At 45.0% G+C, this 22,145-nt stretch overlaps 1 protein-coding gene and 1 long non-coding RNA gene across 5 annotated transcripts in view; one reads left to right on the forward strand and one right to left on the reverse strand.

Moving 5' to 3' along the window:
- The window catches only part of TRIO (trio Rho guanine nucleotide exchange factor), a 412,227-nt gene that overhangs the window by 342,554 nt on the left and 47,528 nt on the right, over positions 1–22,145 (reverse strand). The gene's annotated exons all lie outside the window — the stretch shown is intronic.
- Positions 1–22,145, forward strand: part of LOC112544792 (uncharacterized) — a 90,319-nt gene that overhangs the window by 38,342 nt on the left and 29,832 nt on the right. The gene's annotated exons all lie outside the window — the stretch shown is intronic.

Raw genomic sequence — 22,145 nt, forward strand, 5'->3', positions numbered from 1 at the left:
TAACTTTCTAGTGTAGACATACCCTTAGGGAATTCACACCTCTGGCTAAACAAGGAACAGTCCCTGAGATACAGTAATTTAGGAAAGTTTCCAGCTTGAACCCAAACAAAATGGTCCTTTGGCATGTTGCATTGTATTTTCTTCCTAAATTCACATAATTTGTTCTCTGTAATTCTTGTCACATATCCCAACTCCTACTCTGAAATGTCTTGCATTCATTCTTTGCATTGTTCTTCTTGTTCTACCACTGTTGGTCACAAGGTGAGTGAGAGAATATCTTACTGGACCAATTTCTATTGGCAAAAAGGACAAGCTTCTGAGCCTCAGGCTTAGAATCCTAGAACACTAGAACTGGAAGGGACCTCGAGAGGTCATCGAGTCCAGTTCCCTGCCCTGTTGAGAAGACCCAGAACAGTATCAGGGATGGTCTACACAACCTTCTCTTAAATATCTCCAGAGACGGAGATTCCACAACCCCCTTAGGCAATTTATTCCAGTGTTTAACTACCCTGACAGGAAGTTTTTCCCAAAGTCCAACCTAAACCTTCCTTGTTGCAGTTTAAGCCCATTGCTTCTTGTCCTATCCTTAGAGGCCAAGCAGAACAATATACCAAATGTCCTATTTGTGACACTCTTTTAGATAGCAGTTTTCAGGTATCGTGTACCCTTTCAGTCTTCTCCTTTCCTAGAAAGCCCAATTCTTTCAGTCTTCCTTCACAGGTCAGGTTCTCTTGTTGCTCTTCTCTGCACCTTCTCCAATTTCTCCACATCCTTCTTGAAATGTGGTGCCCCAGAACTGGACGCAATAGTCTAATTGAGGCCTGATCAGTGCAGAGTACAGCAGAAAAATGACTTCTCGTGTCTTGCTCACAATACTCCTGTTAATGCATCCCAGAAACAGGTTTGATTTTTTTTGCAACAGCATCACACTGTTGATGCATATTTAACTTCTGATCCACTGTGGCCCCTAGATTCCTTTCTGTAGTACTCCTTCCTAGACAGTTGCTTCCCATTCTGCATGCATTCTCCAGTTTGTCCAGATCATTTTGAATTATGACCCTATCCTCCAAAGCAATTGCAATTCCTCCCAGTTTGGTATCATCTGTAAACTTAATAAGCGTACTCTGTATCTAAATTGTTGAGAAAGATATTTAACAGAACCAGTCCCAAAACAGATCTCTGCAAAACCCCATTTGTTATGCCTTTCCAGAAGAACTGTAAACCGTTAATAACTACTCTCTGAGAACAGTTATCCAGCCAGTTATGCACCCACCCACCTTATAGTAGCCCCATCTAAGTTGTATTTACCTAGTTTATTGGTAAGAATATCATGCGAGACCGTATCAAATGCCTTACTAAAGTGTAGGCATGCCACGTCCACCACTTCTCCCTTATCCACAAGGCTTGTTATTCTATAAAAGCAAGCTATCAATCAGTTTGGTTTGACATGATTTGTTCTTTACAAATCCACACTGGCTGTTACCTATCACCTTATTATCTTCCAGATGTTTGCAGATGAATTCCTTAATTACTTGCTCCATTATCTTTCCTGGCACAGAAGTTAAACTGACTGGTCTATAGTCTTCTGGGTTGTGCTTATTTTCTTTTTTATAGATGGGCGCTATATTTGCCCTTTTCCAATCTTCTGGAATCTTTCCATGATTTTTCAAAGATGATAGTGGAAGGCTCAGATACCTCCTCTATCAGCAACTTGAGTACTGTAGGATGCATTTCATCAGGCCCTGGTGATTTGCAGACATCTAACATTTCTAAGTGATTTTTAACTTGTTCTTTTATTTATTTTATCTTCTAAGCCTACCTACTACCCCCTTCCCACTAGAATTCATTATGTTAGGCATTCCTTCATCATCAGACTTCTCAGTGAAGATCAAAACAAAGAAGTCATTAAGCATCTTTGCCATTTCCAACTTTCCTGTGACTGTTTCTCCCTCCTCACTGAGCAGTGGGCCTACCCTGTCCTTGGTCTTTCTCTTGCTTCTAATATATTTGGAGAATGTCTTCTTGTTTCCCTTTATGTCTGTAGCTAGTTCGAGTTCGTTTTGTGCCTTTGCCTTTCTAACCTTGCCCCTGCATACCTGTATTGTTTGCTTATAGTCATACTTTGTAATTTGTCCTAGTTTCCACTTTTTATATAACTCCTTTTTTATTTTTAGATCATGCAAGATCTCCTGGTTAAGCCAAGTCAGCCTTTTGCCATACTTTCTATCTTTCCTACACAGCAGAATAGCTTGCTTTTGAGCCTTTAATAATGTCCCTTTGAAAAAGTGCCAACTCTCTTCAATTGTTTTTCCCCTTAATCTTGCTTCCCATGGGACCTTACCTACCAGCTCTCTGTGCTTACCAAAATCTGCCTTCCTGAAATCCATTGTCTCTATTTTGCTGTTCTCCCTTCTACCATTCCTTAGACTTGTGAACTCTATGATTCCATGATCATTTTCACCTAAGCTGCCTTCCACTTTCAAATTCTCAACTAGTTCCTCCCTATTTATTAAAATCAAATCTAGACCAGCTTCCCCCCCAGTAGCTTTTTCAACCTTCTGAAATAAAAAGTTGTCTTCAATGCAGTCCGAGAACTTATTGAATAGTCTGTGCCCCACTGTGTTAGTTTCCCAACATATGTCTGCATAGTTGAAGTCCCCCATCACCACTAAATCCTGGGCTTTGGATGATTTTGTTAGTTGTTTAAAAAAAGCCTCTTCCACCTGGATAGGTGGCCTGTAGCAGACCCCTAGCATGACATCACCCTTGTTTTTAACCCCTTTTAGCCTAACCCAGAGACTCTCAACACTTCCGTCTCCTACATCCATCTCCACCTCCATCCAAGTGTGTACATTTTTAATATATAAGGCAACACCTCCTCCTTTTTTCCCCATCTATCCTTCCCGAGTAAGTTGTACCCTTCTATACCAATACTCCAATCATGTGTATTATTCCACCAAATCTCTGCAATACCAACAATGTCATAGTTGTGTTTATTTATTAGCACTTCAAGTTCTTCCTGCTTATTACCCATACTTTTGCATTTGTATATAGGCATCTAAGATACTGATTTGATCTTGTCTCACAGTTCTGCACTGTCCCTCCTTTTTCTCTGCTACTACAGCTCATACTCCCTCTCATTTCTCCATGTTCTTCACTTACCTGTGGGCATTGATCACCTGTCCCAGTCAAACCTAGTTTAAAGTCCTCCTCATGATTACACTTGGAATACATTACATGATTAGGTTGATGCAAGGAAGTCTAGCTATACTGAGCTAGCTATGGAAGCATCTTCACTTAAATTTGTCACTTGATGACCTAAGTGCCCTCTTACGCTGACTTCCTGACCCACACAGAGCCACTGTCAACATAATCAAGTCAATGCGGTGATAATACAAATACTACATTACTTATGTAATTGAGATGTAGCCGTGTTAGTCTAGTCTAGCTAAAACAAAAAACAGGACTATGTAGCACTTTAAAGACTAACAAGATGGTTTATTAGATGATGAGCTTTCATGGGCCAACCCACTTCCTTTGATCTGAGGAAGTGGGTCTGGCCCACGAAAGCTCATCACCTAATAAACCATCTTGTAAGTCTTTAAAGTGCTACATAGTCCTGTTTTTTGTTTCTACATTACTTATGTTGACTGTTATTCCTAATCAGAAACCCAGCTGTCTCAATGCTTCACACTGATCATTCTGGTCACCATTGTGAATTCTGCTGCCTAGACGTAGGGTTAACAGGAGGACGACAACCACCCCACCCCCTGGCCTTTTAAAGGCACATGATTTTTTCCTGGTTGCCCAGCTTGGCGAGCAACTTAGCAGCTCTCCACTGATGAGTGAAACCACAAAGCAGACTATGCTGGCTGCAGGGTGCAGAAACTCCTTTCTGGAGTGCACAAGGGTTGTTGGCTCTCCCAGGCCTATGGTGAGAAGAGGCTGTTCAGGCATAGCTCCGATTCTGCTATAGAAATGTGGGCATCTATAAGCAGGTTGCTCAGAGGATGAAGAAGAGCAACAAGCAGGACCAGCAGCAAAGCTACATGAAAGCCCAGAAGCTGTGGCAGGCATATCGGAAGGCCAAGGAGGCCAACAACTGAGGAGATGCTGCACTTTTAAAAGGAGCTACGAGCCATTCTTGATGGACATTCCTCATATGCCCACTCGAGAAAGCAAAGGATACTTCTGGACTATAGGCCCCTGCCATGAAGAGTGAGGGTATGTGGTGGACATGAAGTAAAGGGGGGGAAGGAAGTCAGCTACATAGCAAGACAGGAAATTTCTGACTCCACCACAATTCCACCAGTCGACCAGAGGCGAGCCTGATGCAGGGAAATGAACCTCTGGGAAATATGCTGTTTACTTTGAAATTACAGGATGGAATCCCCAAAGCAGCAGGATGCATCTGTTGATTTACTCATTTTTATTTGTGCTAGGAGAGGTAGAGCTGCACCTGTTTTTCACTCCCTTCTAGAGTTATGAGCATCAGGATGTCCCATGAATCTCAGAGATCTCAGTTAAGTTTTCTTGATTCCACAATCCTCCGCTGAAGGTTTTGGTCCTGGGAGAATAATCACTATGTTGCAGAAATGAGTAATGGGTGCACACAATTCCCCACATCCCCACCCCGGCAGCAATAGGCTGGAGTTCTGCTGGCCACTAGTAGGGGCCTTTGGACCAGCAGAGCCCAAATCACAGAAAGACTACAAGGCTGAGGGAAGAAAGAGGGAACTAGTGCAGGGGTGGGCAATAATTTTTGACTGGGGGTCATTTCAGAAATTTTTGAAGTGGCCCTGGGCTGCCGCAGAAGGGGTGGGGCCTCAGGCCAAAGAGGTGAGGCCAGTTTACTTCCATGCTTCCACACCCATAGATCCTGACTGGTCTGCGGGTGGGGGAGTACGCAAATTCTTTTCCTGCCCCAGAGAAAACCATCAGTTGTTAACAGCGAGAGGTTCCCTCTAGGTGCTTGTGCCCCTAGTGGCAGGAGGAGACTTTGCTTCAATCAGGGATTGGGGGAGGGGGAGCACTCAGTCTCCCGCTCCCTGCCCCTGCCCTGCAAGGGAGCACTGCCCTTAGAGTCAAGAGCTAGCTGGCAGTTGACTTAAAGTGCCGAGCCCCTTGTAGGGCTGGAGGAGACTTTGCACACTCCCCTCTGCCCCCAGGCCCTGATTGGCCTCGGGGCAGAAGGGTAGGAGGGAGCACATGAAGTCTCTTGCTCCCTGCCCTCCAGTGTGTAGTGCTTAGTGTCAACCATCAGGGTTGATTCAGCACCACATACTCCCCCGTCCCTAGGCCCTGATGGGAAGCAGCAGCAAGGCCTCCGCAGGCTGGATTAAACTGCTTGATGGGCCAAATCTGATCTGAGGAGACCCTTTTGCCCACCCCTGAACTAGAGGGTTCCTAGCAGCTGCAGTTACCAGCATGCCCTAAAGGAAGAAAGCAGAAGCACACAGCTAAGTGGGTACAAGCGCAGGCTGTTTAACCCTGACCATCTCTAGGTTCTAGGAGTGCCTGGGTCAGGGGTAGTGGCAGATATAGGGCAGGGCGAGTGGGGCGGCCGCCCCAAGCCCCGCACTTCAAGAAGTCCCACGCATGCGCCGCAGCGCCGCCATGCATGCGCCGTGTCAAAGGGGGGGCCCCGCGAAATTGTGCTGCCCTGGGCCCCGCAAAATCCTCATCTGCCCCTGGTCAGGGGAAAGTGTTAGGGCCAGGGAGGGCTCCATAGCTGGCCTGCAGATGGTAGTGGATGAGAGTGTTGTGGCTGAGAACATCCTCCCATCTGGGCTGTGGGGAGGGAAAGAGATGTGTGAAACTGTCTGGGCACGGGGGCACGACTGAGTTCTGTCACAGATGGAGACGGAGTGTCTAGTTGCCCAGCTGGTCTCTCGGATGGGGGAATGGAAGGAGAAGCAGGAACTGGGGTTGTCAGAGGAGTTTCTTTAATTGTACCCTGGGGGAATTTTTCTGTGCATCTGTACTGTTCCAGATACATGTGATCAGAGGTATTTTCAAATAAAATTATCAAATTGACACTATTATTTTGACAAATAAAATTTGCATAACTAAAATATTAGGCACAAAAATTGTAAATGTTTTGCTGCACAATTCCTCCAGGAGCAAGGATTCTGGAGAGAACTACTTTATTTCTTTCCCCACAGTACGTCACTTTTCCATGCCACTCAGCAATTACTTCAGCTGGACTCATTGCAGTACACAGGCTACTAGCAGAGAGGCCTGAGGGGGCTTTGTTCTCACCATCAGAGCCCCAACTCCCCTCTGACAGCCATACTCAGCAAGGCTGGTGCTGTGCTCTATCTATCCCTAGCAGAAGCGAGGACGACATGCTTGCAACTATTGGGGAACAAGGGAAATGAGTTGCATCTGTAGCTGTTCCCATTCTGGCCTTTAAGGTTTCCCACTCCACACCTGTGGAACAACTGAGACCACTAAGAAAAAGAAGAGGACTTGGGATGTTAGGTTGCAAGAAATCCTGCAAAACTCTGCTTCATCAGAGAAAGAGCCCACAGCCTGGAGTACCACTCTTGCAGAAAGGAGGAAAGTTAAAAATCAAGTAATAAGGTAACCGTGTAACTGCTGAAAGTCTCAGCGGTTACACAGATACCCACACTGGAGGCACTGCAGTTCAAAGCTTAGCTCTGGCTTTATATTGCAGAGCCTGCACGGAAACCTCCATGGCAGTGGGAGTGGAGGGGGAAGCCCTTGCCCGCCTGGCTCCCAGGGAGGAAGCTTAGTTGAGTGTAACAGACACTGTTAACCAATAAGCATCCACTTACTGGTTATTCATTTACACTCAAACATCCCTAGCAGACAGCACCGAGAAGGGCAGAGTGGAGAAAGATGCAGGAAAGGAAGTGAAACATGCCACACAAGATTCTTGCACTCGTCAGACAGCAAACAGAGATGCTGAAGTCTCTGGCAAACCTACAGATTTCAACAATCCCATGCTTGCCTCCTTCTGAAACTCATAACCAGGGCTCTACCAAATCCACAGCCATTCAAAATACCATGAAAACTGGTGTCCTCCCATGAAATCTGGCCTTTTTTGTGCTTTTACCTTGTATGATACAGATTTCATGGGGGAGATGAGCGTTTCTCAAACTGGAGGTCCTGACCCAAGAGGATGTTGCATGGGGCTCACAAGGTTACTTTAGGATGGTCGTGGTATTGCCACCCTTACTTCTGCACTGCCTTCAGAGCTGGGCAACTGGAGCACAGTGGTTGGAATGTTGACTGTGTCCCCAGCTCGGAAGGCAGCACCCTGCCAGCAGCAGCACAGAAGTCAAGGTAGCAATACCATACCCATGTCACCTTTACCTCATTACTGCTGCTTTCATAGGTGGGTGGTCAGAAAGTGGCAGCTGCTGGGCGCCAACTCTGCAAATAAGGGTGGCAACAGCATATTGTGCATCCTTCCTTCTGTGCAGCTGCTGGCAGTGGCTCTGGCTCCAGAGCTAGACTCCTGGCCAGCAACCACTATTCTTCAGCTGCCCAACTCTGAAGGCAATGCTGCTAGTAGCAGGTGTGCAGAAGTCAAGGTGGCAGTACCCCAACCCCCATACAATAGCCTTGCAGCACCCACACAACTCCTTTTTGTGTCAGGGCCCCTACAATTAAAACACCGTGAAATAACCAATTTAGATATCTGAAATCTTGAAATTTACCATTTTTATTATCCTATGCCTGTGAAATTGACCACAATGGATTGTAAATTTGGTAGGATTCTACCCATAAAGTACACAAAATCAGGACCCTCTATAGGCCCCTCAACCTTCCACATGACATCAGGTTCAGTGCAGGACCCTTACCACTCCACCCGGGAAACATTAAAGACGTTCACAGCTGCACACACTATGTCCAGGGTTGGTTTACATGTACCTGAAATTGAAGTGTTCTTTACCATTCATAAGTTCTGTTCCCTTAATTTACTACATTTTCAATGTTTTTGTTAATTGCCTGCTTCACACCACTGTATAAAATAGTGGGTTTTTTAAACAAAATGAATCTTTACTAGTTCACAACATACGCTGTCTGGTGTTGAGCAGATCTGACACCCACCAATTTTTCTTTGTCACAGAACCGATATCACCATTCACAGACCATATTAATAGGTGCACTGACAATGTTAGAGATATCACTAGGAGGGATGTAACAATATAACTATTTAAATGGTTACACATAGGCTCCCAGGCTTGGTCCCAGGGAGCCAGCTGCCACCTTGAGCTGCTGGTCCTATATCAGGGGCAGCAGCGCAGGGCAGCAGTAAGCTCCCTGGAAGCAGGGATATAGGCAGAAGCCAGCTGCAGCCCCGTGCTTATACTGCACAGCCCACAGCATATAAATGTTGTGATTTTCAGTGGTTACACAGTTACCTAATTAACCACTTTTTAATATCCCTAAGAGCAATGCAAGGCAGAACACACAGCAACAGCACATCACACTCTGGCTCACTACTAAAAAGTAGTTTCAAAGCCTCCCTAAGCCAAATAGCTCCAGAGTTCTGCTAATGGCCCTTGCATATAACTGCTCAAATTTAGAAAATAGCCGCTCCAGCTCTGCCCTCCACCCTGGTAGAAACGCTTCCCCCTTTGCTTCACAGATATTATGTAGAACACAGCAACAATAATAACCACTGGGACATTTTTCTCATGGAGGTCAAATCTAGTAAGTAAATGGTACCTGTGACCCTTCAAACAACCAAAGGCATATTCAAGTGTCACTCTGCACCTGCTGAGACTATAGTTGACGTGTTCCTTGATGCTGCTGAAGTGGTTGGCTTATGGCTTCATAAGCCATAGCAGCAAGGGCTAGGCAGGGTCATCCAGGATCATTCATAACATTTCAACATTCTGAATAGAAACCACTAGTCAAGAAATAAAGTCCCTGCTTGCAGCTTTCTGAACAGACCAAGGTTCTTAAAAAACATGCACCTTTCCTAGCTAGCTCACACTGGCATCAGTAGAGTATCCTGGTGATCCACCCACTCTTGCATTATCATAGAAAAGTATCAGAAGGGTAGCTGAGTTAGTCTGTAACAGGAAGTCCATCCTTCCCTTATTTATTCTTGGTTCTGGACATCCAACACTCCACATCTGAAGAAGTTGGCTGTCCCCACGAAAGCTCATGATACCATCTACATGATTTGTTAGTCTTTAAAGTGCTACCAGACTATTTGTTGTTGGTTTTTTTCCAGTTTTTTCATAGAAAAGCAGACTTTTCTGTTGGTGGTCTGGTACTAAAATAGGAATATGCATGCCACCACAGTTCAGGAAGCCTACTGCTGCAAAGTCATCCACTATGTACTGCCCAGAACCACAGCCTGTGTAGCAGCAAGGGATTAATAGTTCTGTGCACTTGTATGACAACAGTTCCCAGTGTGGATTTCTTGATTCCAAACTGATTTCCAACTGACCAGTAGCAACCTGATGTTGCAAATTTCCACACTGCAATTGCCAATTTGGCTTCTCATTTTAGTGTCCCTGCACTGGAGGGCTGGGGCAAGTTTGTCACACAGATCCTGAAATGTGATCTTACATATGTCAAAGTTCTTACAACCACTGCTTGTCATCCGAAACCTTTCGTGACAATGCTACACTGCAATCTGAGCGCTTATTTCTTGGGCCCAGAACCAGCACTCCACCAACTGTAGCTGCTCTGTCACCACCACCACTAGACTTGAATTGTTTATTTCTATGTCTGCAGCAATCTATCCTCCAAAGTATCTTCTCCTGCAGCTCTACAAATACTGTACAAACACACACTTTCTGGGGGGAGGGGAAGTAGGCAGAAGTAGGGAATGGATGAGAGGATAAAAATCACTTTATTACCTGTTCTGCTCTCTCCCTCTGGGGCATCTGGTGTTAGTCACTACTGGAACACAGGATACTGGGCAAGATGGACCTTTGGTCTAACCCAGTATGGTCCTTCTTATGTCTTTGTGTTTACAATGCTTATGGCAATAGCAAAGAGCTGTGAAGGCTCCATGCTTCTGTCCGAGATGGAGGACAGCAAGAACAGGAATGCTGGTTTGGGGGGGGTTTGAAAAGAGGGCACTCAATATTATGAATGGGAGTATAATGCATTATGGGAAGTACTGCCAGTCACTCCTCCATGACTCATTTTGGCCCCATCAGGCATTGCAAAAACTCCCTGAATCACTTTTGCGCTAGTTGGTGGCAAGTTGCACAGCGGGATACCTACCCATGGTGCACCCCACTCTGAGCAAATGCAAGCACTTCTGGCGAGGACACACACTGCTAAACAAGAAGTAAAGTACGCACATGCACAAGGTTGTAATAACTGTGGTGGCAGTATGCCAACATAACTCATACCAACATAATTTGGTAGCGTGGGCATGGCATGGCCTGAGAGACCCATTCATCAGCTATGGAGGAGTTAACCAGAATGTCCAACCTTAATACAAGGTGCCATAAATTGTTAAGCAGAAGGGTTTCCCATATGCTGTGGGAGACCACTTAAAAAAGTAGGCAACCAACACTTCTGCAGTCCTAACTCTGGGATAATGGAAGATCAGTAGGCAGCAGGGTGTGTTACAGGTGTTTTAATGGGCCATAAAACTAGTATGTGTTAAGTCCATGGTTTTTCATGTCTTAGCAGATTTAAAAAATTATGCTCCTAGCTTGTCTTTTAAACGTGTTACGCTGGTTTCCTTTGAAAACTAAGATAGAGAGGTCAGATATGGAGTGATCACTCTGTGAATAGTGTCCACCCACAGGTGTCTTATTTTTTGTAAATGTTCATTCAGCACCACAGTGATTCTCTGGTTTCACCCATATTTTTGTTAGGGCATTTGATGCATGTGATGAGGCACACATACCTATCACAACATTTGGTGTATGACCCATGAATCTTGAAATCTAATGATCTTAGCAGTGGAAATGTGTCAGCAGATTTTGTATCTATTGTTCTAAAGAAGTCTGTGGGGAACTTGCTTCTGATGATAAGCTTGGGTAAAGTTGGGAGGAAGAGGATGTTTGAAGGTTAAAAGAGATGATGTGAGAAAGATTACTTTTAGGATGTGGTCTTCACGGAGTAAAAGTTGTAATGGTTTAATGATACCCCATATCAGTTTTAGTGTGGAGTGGCAGGTCATAACTAAGGGTATATACAGTAAACTTCCGATAATCCGGCACCTTTAGGACCCAGGGGGTGCCGGATTATCAGAAGGGGGGGCTATGAGGGGTTTGGTCCCAGACCCCTCGTAGCCCCCCCTTCCGATAGTCCGGCTCTGCCCCAGGCGTCCCTGATTCAGCCGCTGCTGGTCAGTTTCAGCAGCGGCTGAATCGGGGACGCCTGCAGCAGAGCAGCTGGAGTGCTGCCGGGTTCGTCCGGTAGCGCCGACCCTTGGCGCAGCGAGACCAACCCGGCAGCACCCCAGCTGCTCTGCCCCAGATGTCCCCAAGTCAGCTGCTGCTGAAACTGATCAGCGGCTGAATCGGGGACAGCTGGGGTGCTGCCAGGTTGGTCCCGTAGCCCTGAGGGGCAGCGCTATGGTACCTACCCGGCAGCGCCCCAGCTGCTCTGCCCCCGGCTTCCTGGATTCAGCCGCTGGTCAGTTTTAGAAGCGGCTGAATCCAGGAAGCTGGGGGCAGAGCGGCTCCAATGGTCCGGCTGCCCAGAGCACTTCCAGGTTCCTGATGGTGCCGGACCATCAGGAGTGCCGGACCATCAGATACCAAACCATCGGAGTTTTACTGTAGTTCTTTTTTCTGTACTGAAACAGGTTCCCTTAAAATATATGGATGTCCTTGTCTGGTGAAGATTATGTGTGTGCACAGCACTATGTCAATGGGAGAGTTTCTCCCACCAAAGAAACTATGGCTGGTCACCGAGTGATTCTCTGTGGTTGCTGGGAGAGCTCTTCCTCACTGGCACAGAGTGCCTACACACGCAATCTTATGGCAACGCAGTTGCATCATTACAGCTGTGCCGCTGAAAGCTCTCTAGCATGGACATGGCCTAAATCAAGACATACACTTGAGTACTGGATATTGATTAAGGACATGTTAGTTGTCCAAGAGACTTAGGGCAGGTGTACTAATTTCTAAACTTAAGTAACTAAAATTAGATGTTAGACGGTCTTGCCATCCTAACACAAATGAAACAATGTAGAATTAATACAAGTAAAGATTTAACCTCTTTGGTCCAGGATTCTCTAGTTGGCAACATTGCTGGATCATAGAGCTCATCCCACACAGGTTGAGACTGGCTGAGAGCGGAGCCAATCTGGAGGTCATCAGGGCCAGTGGCAGGGAGTGGCAGTCGCTGCCCCTCAAAGCCAGGCAGCCAGGAGCAGCAGCCACCGCCCCGCGCAACAGCAGATAGTCAGGAGCCCAGGGAGCGAAACCAAATGGCTGGGTGCCCTGGGAGTGGTGGCTACTGCCCCACACAAAGCCAAACAGCGGGGAGCCAAAGGAGCAGCAGCCTCTGCCCATGTGGAGCCAAGCAGCCAGAGGCCTTAGGTGGGGCAGCCACCGCTCTTGCATAGGGTCAGGCAGCCAAGGGCAGGGAATTCTGGGAGGAGCTGCCACACTTCTGAAGACAGGGTAACATTGTATTCACCAGAATGAGCTCTCAGTATTGTTATCAGGTAGTGATTGAGAGGGAGAGCCACTACATAGCTACTCTTTGTACAATGCAAAAACCCAAAGCTTACAAACCTTGCAATCATTACTTCCCTACTACTTCAAATAGTATTAGCCACGTGCAACTGCTTTGAACCAGCAGGGCTACCTCAAAGGTTGAAAATGGAAATTCATTAGATCATTAATTAAAAATATATATTCCACCAAAAACATATTCCACTTTGTTCCTGACACAATCCATTCAAGATTACACAGAAACATCTCCTAGCTTAGTTAAGGAGCACTCAGGCAGCAATCATTCAAAGGCTATCATCAAAAATAAATCTAAGTATTTGCTTTGCCAGAGCCAGTCTTAAAAATATTCACTGGTCAAAGGAGCAATATGCTGCACTGTTTAGGCATCATTCAAAGGTGGACAGAGTTTTCCACAAGCCACAGAATTTACACCGCTTCAACAACTAGCTCCAAAAATCCTATTGTTGGAAGGTTATGGAAAGAAAAAGATGCAAGAGATTGTTTACTACATAGCAACAGAATTGGCAACTTTCTACTTGCACAAAACTAAACACCCCTTCCCTGACTCTTTAGTCTAGAAAAGAGAACACTGAGAGGAGGAAGGAAAAAAAATATGCTCCTTACCACCTGAGAATAGAATAAGAAGGAATGGGCTTAAACTGAAGCAAGGGAGGTTTAGGTTGGACATAAAAAAAAAATCTTCATGTCAGAATAGTTAAGCCAAGGAGGTTGTGGAATCTCCATCATTGGAGATTTTTTAAAAGCAGGTTAGACAAACACCTATCAGGGATGATCTACTAAGGGATGGGCAATAATATTTGTTGGGAAAGCCATTCAAAGAATTTGTTAAGTGGTCTCTTCCATCATATAATGGAGAAGATGCGGGAACTGGATGGAGGATGGGTGCAGAAGGGAGCACAGAATAGGCAACTGGGGTGGAAGATCTGGAAGAGGGGTATAGGAGAAGGTGCAGGGGTTGTGTGTGCCGGGGAGTACATGGGGAGGAGGGGAAAGATTGGGGGAGAGGTTAGGGTGCCAGAGGTAGGCTTTGGCCGGGATGAGCTTAAATTAGGTGGCTCCTGGCCAGCACCCAGCAGGTCCCTCTGCAAGCTCGCTCTCTGCCTGTCGCAGTCCCTGCACACTGCTCAGAGTGGGCAGCTGCAGGAACCATGTGCTGTGGCTGGTTTCTGGTCCATGGGAGCTGCGAGATTGTACAGAGGATGGGCCACTGTGAGAGCAAGAACAGGCTATCTGGGGAAGGGAGAGACAGAAGGCCGGGGATGTACAGAAGGAGATGAGGGGAGAGGAGGAGCTATGACAGCTCCCCTATGCCTGAGGCAGGAGTGGGGGAGGTGACTGGTGGTACCACTTGGAGGCACCAGCTCCTATGGCCCGGACACAATTTCTGAAGTTGCTAAATACAGTGCCCTGCATGCCCGCTGCCCCTGTTGGTGCCCCTCAATGCATCCCTCCCTCTGCAGACACCAGTCACCCCTGGAGGAATTCCTGGAGGATATTTGCAAACTCTGATCTGTTAGGTACTGGTAACATTTTATTTGCATATTTATTGTTTGCATAAATGAATATGCAAATAAAATGTCAGTCAGGAAAAAGTGTGTGAATGATTTTAGCGATCCTCAGTATAAAAAAAGGTTAGAAACCACTGCTCTGGTTTGTCCAGATAATTCTGAATTTTGACCAGACCCTCCAAAGCACTGTTACAAGCACCTCCCAACTTAGTATCATCTGCAAACTTAATAAGCGTACTTTCTATGCCATCATCTAAATCATTGATGAAGATATTGAACAGAACCAGTCCCAAAACAGACCCGTGTGGAAACTCTTGTTATGCCCTTCCAGCATAACTACTCTCCGAGAATGGTTATCCAGCCAATTATGCACCTACCTTACAGTAGACCGCTCTAGGTTACATTTCCCTAGTTCATTGATAAGAAGATCATGCGAGACCGTATTATGTTAAATGGGAAATCATAGGAATGCTTCCTATATCAATTCCTGCCTCAGGTATTTATGTCCTGTCTTGGGACTTTTATAATTTAATTGGGAAGGATGAAACCCAGCAAGAGAGCTGGAACTGAATGTTATTAGGAATGGTCCGAGGGTCAAAATAATGAAATATGCTCATAGAACCATAGAGCTGGAAGAGACCTCAGAAGGTCATCAAGTCCAGCCCCCTGCCCAAAGCAGGATCAATCCCAACTAAATCAACCCAGCCAGGGCTTTGTCAAGACGAGACTTAAACACCTCTAGGGATGGAGACTCCACTACTTCCCTAGGTAACCCATTCTGTTCTGCATACCTTTTAGGGTCTGTTAGGTCTATGGGAAGCAGTGAATTAGTAATATGTCAGGGTCGCCAATCTTGGACTGCAGGAGGAAAGTACTCACAAGGAAGCCAGCATACAACATGACATGGACACAGATACCCAGTTTTCTTGATAGCTTTGATGGAGAAGTCATGCGATGGGTCTTGTCTGCGCTATTTGAAAATAACTCTCCTTTCCTCTAAGGAAGCAAACAGAGTAGTAATAGTACTCATGATACTGGATCAACATCAAGTGCTGGTCCGAGTCCTTGGAGTAATTTTTCTATAGGTATATATGTTCCATTACATCGGTAATCATCTCAGCATTTGTTTTCTTTATGGCTTCAAGAAAGTCCTTATCTCAGTTTACTTCTTCAGAATCCTGAGAAGGGATGCAGACTGTTTGCTTCTTTAGACAATAGTCAACTATCTTGGGACTATGCTTTTATGCTGATACATTGTAGAGCTTCCCCATTTTAGAAGCATCCTGTTTGACAAGTTTTATATGAATATTTTTAGAAGCACAGTAAATTAACTGGTAATTATAGTAAGTTAGTCTAGGTTTCCCATTTTGAAAAAGTATTTGAGGTTTTTCAGACTGTGGGTTAGTTATGCAAAAAACATTTTGCATTATTCAAGGGGTATAGTTAAATCAGAAAATAAGATATTCGTTTAATGTTTAACAAATTTCCCGAGATACTTAAGATTATAGAGCTTTCAGACCAAAGCCGGTAAGTTTTCAGGCTGACTTTCACAAAAGTCTCCAAACACCAGCTGATGTACTTAAACAATTCTGGAAGAAACAGGCTTAATTTTCATTTTAAGGATCACAAGAAACTTCTTGTAGCACTGGTTTTACTCAAGCAACCAGACATTTCCGTATTATGAAGTCTAGTCGACCATATTCCTGCAAAGCAGGGGTGTTAAATATCAGTTAATTGAATCGTCGATTAACCTCATGAATTCGACAGTCCTGAGGGTGAGGCCAGCAGCCAGTGCGCTCCAGCCCCACTCCCAAGGAGCCCCCTGCCACTCCACACTGCTGCTTCTGTGTCAGAGGTGCCAGCTGGGAGCTGGTCTGTGAGGGGAACCAGTTTAAAAAACAGCTCCCCTCGCAGACCGGCTGTCTGTTGCTCCGTGCTGCTGCCTCTGATACAGACGGGGTGGCAGCCACCCCTATCTGGGGGACTGAGCAGGGGGTATGAGCGCGAGCCAGAACTGAGCTGGGCTGCCTTCCTGGCTGGCTCCCAATACAGGTTAAATGCAGAGCCACAGCAGGGGTAGGTCCTGAACCTGGTAAAAGCTGGGACTGAGCCGGAGCGAGGCTACTCACCAGCCTGCTAAAACATTTACTGGAGGGAGGGAGGCGGGGGAGGGAAGCATGTAGTCTACAGCATTAACCAATAAGCTTTTGCTTTTTGGTTAATCGGCCGAATTACATTCTTACTGCAAAGTAATATAGTTTCCAAAAACCAGAAAACTGTAATGCTATGAAGCAACATTATTTCTTAACACAATTAAACGACAAAGATAGAATTCTCTTCCCCTCAAACTAGCAATTTACATCAGATAAACTGGTCATTCTAACTGTGGTATTCCTCCACAATTATATAAAGCCTGTGAATAATCACCTTCATATATATCGGAGTTCATCAGATTTATTTTGGCATCATTCATAGTTCTCAATACTCAGAACATGTAAACTATTCCAGAAACAAACAGTATCTGTATTGATGCTTAACCACAAGTGGCATTAGAGTTAAATAAAACCTTCAGTTTGTCACTGGCAATCGAAGTTGTGTAGGCATATTTCTTTTAGTTCCAATTTCCTATACCAATACACCAAATTACCAAGCTAACCTTTAGACTGTTCATAGCATCTAGACAGGAAACAGAAACAGAGGGTTTGAGTGCTAGCCAGTTATACAACAGGTACCACTTGAGGTTCAGTTTAGGATATTGTGATTAGGAAGGCGATATTTAGTCTCAAAAAACAATTTCCCCCTACCTAACGAAAGCAACAAACAAATTAATGGTATAGCAACCATTGCTCTGCACGCCAGAAATGCACACAAGGTAGCTATTCACTTCACCTTTGCTTTCCCATATTCAGGTACAAGTCCTGATAGGTTAAGATACTCACCCTGCTAAAGTTAATTTTGATTCACTAGTATGTAGTGGTATGTGCATTATTTCAATCTCTCACACACAGGATTTAATGAGTCTGGCTGCCAAATTCTTGGCAGGGTTCATTTATGAGTATGGTTATCAAATAGAACAGGGTGATTGCTGCCAGTTTCTTGAGCCGTTCTGCTAGCATCTCGGATTCTTCCACATGCCTTTTGCTTTTGTCCTAGGAGCTCTTGCAGGAGTCCAAATATCAAAGGTAAAAACAGGAAGGCAGAACTGGCAATCAGTAAGCACCTAAAGATTGGATAGTTAAAACCAAGCAGATAAGGATCAAAGGCAATAGATAGGAAGGATACTAACTCAAGAATCTACACAAAGAGCTGTTTGCAGGTTCACTGAATGTTAGGTTGATAATGTCCCAGCCAACCCTCATCTGAGACCATTAGCATGAGAATTGAACTTGCAAATGAATTGGAATTACAACATTTCTCTGTGTATTTGACTGGTAGAATTTGTTTGTGACAAGACAGCCACCTGGAGATCTTTTAAAGAGTGATTAGGTAGATTGAAGTGGTGCAGGATAATCAGGGGCAGTATCAGATTTTGGGGAAACCTACTTTAGGCCCCCAGACCTGTTTTATCTGCACTCCATAGCAGCCACATTTATAGGAAAACAATGATCAAGAAAGGCACAGCACACAGATGCACCCTACTTGCCATTAGCATTCCAAACTTTTAGCATTTCAGCATGTTGAATTAAATCAGGGGTGGGCAAAAGAGCCTCCGTGGGCCAAATTCAGCCCACCAAGTGGGCTGATCTGACCGGAAGAGGCTCTGCCACTCCCCCGCTCAGAGGCCAATTAGAGCCTAAGGGTGGGGAAGCACACCAAGTTTCCTCCGCCCTACCAGGAGCATGCGGCGCTTCTAAGTGCCACGCACTCTTGGCAGGGCAGAATGAGACTTCATGTGATCCCACAACCCCAAACCCTGATTGATCTAGGGAGCGAGGAGAATGCGTGACATTTCCTCTGCCCTACCCCGCCCTGCAAGGAGCATACGGCACTTAGAAGCGTTGCACACTCCTGGCAGGATGGGAGGAGACTTCACGTGATCCCCTGCCCCCAAGTCCTGATTGGCCTGGGGTGGGGGAGCACGGGAAGTCTCCTCCCACCGCCAGGGGTATGGGTACCTAGGGAGAAACTGGGAGGGAGGGCAATGGGTCTCTCCCACCCCCAGACCAATCAGTCATGATCTGTGAGTGAGGAAGCCCAGAATGAGGAAGCCCAGAAGCATCCTGGCCTCTGGCAAAAAATTATTGCCCACCCCTAAATTAAATGGACACAATTTGCTTCTGACAGATAAAGTGTGTCCCTCTTTTGGCCTTGGAAAAGGCTTTATGGAATCTGTGTTTTTTCTATATTGGGCAAAGATATGATTTGAGAGACTTGTGCAAGTGCATGCACTCCGTGCACCAAACGAAGAGCAGTTTTCGAGGAAATGCTGTTGCACGAAAGGAAAGAGCTATTGGACCTAATCCAATGCAAATCTAGGAGATAATCCCTGAGGAAGCATGGGAGCAAGTGTTGTACAATTCACTCCATCTATGAAGCTGCAGTATGAGCTCTACTACTGAAGAAGAGGACTGAACAGAGTAGCAGTTTTTCTTCCCCCGCACTTTAGAAATTCTTTTGCACCAATTCCACTTACCGGCAAGGAGATGAGGAGTTCATGAAACTCTTGGTGTGCACTGATGCCAGGAATGAGGTATTCATCAGTTCATGTTTGTTTGCCAGGCTCACGTTAGACTTTGCACAACTTTACCATTCAAAATGTTTTCAGCATATGATTGCAAAGCACGTTTATGGCAAAAGCTTGCTTCAGAAACCAAGGAAATCCCACTCAAATCTTCCTCCCAGTTACTAGCATAGTGAATCCCAAACACTCAAGATCTTGCACCGATTATTAAATTTTAACTAAAAAAATGTCATGTTAGCAAAGGAGCAACTAACATTCTAACAGCATTTTTGTCATATTGCAAAGCTACTTATAGCTCTATGTGATGAACAAGTAAAAATATTACATATAAAGCAGTACCATAGCCAGCACCTGCTTCAGCATTTTTCTCCAGAATTGTCTTTAACATACAAGAAACTTTAAAAAAAAATCACTGGCATGCTCTAGATACAACTGAATGGACACTGAATCAAATAAAAAAGCATCATTTGGTATAATTTATTTTATAACCAACATCTGTGTACCTCCCTACCATCCCCAGGAAGACACGGAACATTTACATACTTAGATAAAAACATATTTGCTTTCAAACTGATGTATTTCAGTGCTTAAGATTTTATTACTCTTTTCCCCTCCCTTTAGTTATGAAGTCATGTTGTAAGTCAACATGTGGTTCTTAATACTTGGCTGTATTAAATGAATGACTTCTCGTGTCTTGCTGACAACACTCCTGTGAATACATCCCAGAATCACGGTTGCTTTTCCCCCTCTCCCTACAGCGTCACACTGTTGACTCCTACTTAGCTTGTGGTCCACTATGACCCCTAGATCTCTTTCTGCCATACTCCTTCCTAGACAGTAGCTTCCCATTCTGTATGTGAGAGACTGATTGTTGCTTCTTAAGTGGAGCACTTTGCATTTCTCCTTATTAAACTTCATCCTGTTTACCTCAGACCATTTCTCCAGTTTGTTCAGATCATTTTGAATTATGACTCTGTCTTTCAAAGCAATTGCAACACCTCCCAGCTTGATATCATCTGCAAACTTTATAAACATCCTCTCTGTGCCAGGGGTAGGCAACCTACGGCACGCATGCCATAAGTGGCACACGAGCCGATTTTGAGTGGCACGCGCGGTGGGAGCTCATCCCCTGCCTTCCCCGCATACGAGGAGCCCATACTGCCACTGGAGCCTCATGGCTGGGACACAGCACTAACTGGGAGGGGGGGAGGGAAGGAGGGCAGGGAGGCTGCAGATTGGGCTGTGCGTGAGCAGCTGGTGTTCTCCCCCTTCTTTGCCCGTTCAACTCATGGCAGAGCCATGCAGCAGTGAGCCGAGAGAAGCAGGTGGGGGCTCTGCCAAGTAAGCTCCTCCGGCAGCTCGGGCGAGACATGGCCTATGTGGCCAGGGACCAGGGCTGCATGGCGGAAGCAGCGGCAGCTGCTCAGGCTGTCAGGGCCAAGGCCCTGTGGCTGCTCCTCAGTGGCTAGGGCTGGGACTTGGGCTATGTGGCCACAGCAGCTGCTCCTTGGCAGCCGGGATCAGGGCCATATCTCATTACTGCAATTGTGATAAACAGGTACAGTAGTGGATGGTGCATAAATCAATTAAATATATGAAACTCAATAAACATACCATTCAAATGTACAGGATGCATAACTGATCCATAGTTAAAAAAGCATCAAGGACATTCTAAGACTAAATCACAGGCAGTCAGAATCCCTAGGAACAGTCTGGGATGAAAAGGAAAACATGTAATACAAAGCTGCATAAACCTGGAGTGATTGGGTTACGTAGAAATATAAATGGGCTGGAGAGTTAAATTCATCTTTCCACCCCACAAGTAGAGTGTCAGGCTGCAAAACAGACCCTCCCTATCCCAGGGCTACTGTTCCAGTCTGTGCTACAATAGTGGCCACTTCACTCCACTTATCCTGTAGCCAACACACTTATAAATGGATCTGATGATCGTGCCTCTGGTCCGCACAGACTCTTTGAAGCACCAAGAATACGTGCAGAGCTCCTGGAAAAGCGGCTGTTATGCACATAGCTCCCCCCGTAAGGCTTCCAACTCAAGGTTAAATATTGAATGTGGCTGATAGCCATATCACTAGTGCATTTCATCCTTAATGCAAAGCATTGACTCAAGAAACTATTGCTCTTTGCTCAGCAAGGCCAAGGATCACACTAAACAGTAAGATCTGCATCTTAATGTATTTGTTAATGAAGCAGTTCTAAGCAGGACTATTACTGACTTCAAAATATAATGGCATACAGATCCATAAATAGAAGTGAATAAGTTAAATCTCGGCATGTCACTACTGAAAGACTGCTGACACCTGCTCTATGCCAATATCTAAACTGTTGATGAAGATATTGAACTGGTCCCAAACTGACACTTATAGAACCCCACTTGTTATGCCCTTCCAGTATGACAGTGAACTATTAAACTACACTCTGAGAATGGTTATTCACCCAGTTATGCATCCACCTTAAAGTAACCCCATCTAGGTTGTATTTCTCTCATCTATTGATAAGAAGGCCACGAGACCATACCAAATGCTTTACTAAAGTCTAGGTATACCACATCTACTGCTTCCCCTTTAGCCACAAGGCTTGTTAGCCTATCAAAGGAAGTTAACAGATTGGTTTGACATGATTTGTTCTTTACAAATCCATGCTGGCTGTTACCTGTCTCTATCATCTTCCAGCGGTTAGCAGATGAATGCCTCAATTACTTGCTCCATTATCTTCTCTGACACAGAAGTTAAACTGACTGGTCTGCAGATTTCTGGGTTGTCCTTATTTCCCTTTTTATAAATGGGCACTATAATTGCCCTTTTCCAGTCTTCTGGTGTCTCTTTCAAGTTCCATGACTTTTCAAAGATAATAGTTAATGGCTCAGATAACTCCTCTATCATTTTATCAGTCCCTGGTGATTTGACAACATCTAACTTAAGTAATTTTTAAATTGTTCTTTTCCTATTTTAAGCCAAGGTGGACTCTTGCTATACTCCTATCTTTTCTATATAGTGGAAGAGTATGCTATTGAGCCTTTAATAATGTCCCTCTGAAAACTTGTCAACTCTCTTCAGTTGTTTTTCCTCTTTGTCTTGCTTCCCATGGGACCTTACCTACCAGCTCTGATTTACTGAAGTCTGCCTTCCTGAAATTCACTGTCTTTATTTTGCTGTTCTCTCTTCTCCCATTCCTTAGAATCATGAACTCAAGCTGCCTTCCACTTTCAAATTCTCAACCAGTTCCTCCCTATTTGTTGAAATCAAATCTAGAGCAGCTTTCTTCCCAGTAGCT

Source organism: Pelodiscus sinensis, chromosome 2 (genome assembly GCF_049634645.1).
Source record: "Pelodiscus sinensis isolate JC-2024 chromosome 2, ASM4963464v1, whole genome shotgun sequence".
NCBI lineage: Eukaryota > Metazoa > Chordata > Testudines > Trionychidae > Pelodiscus > Pelodiscus sinensis.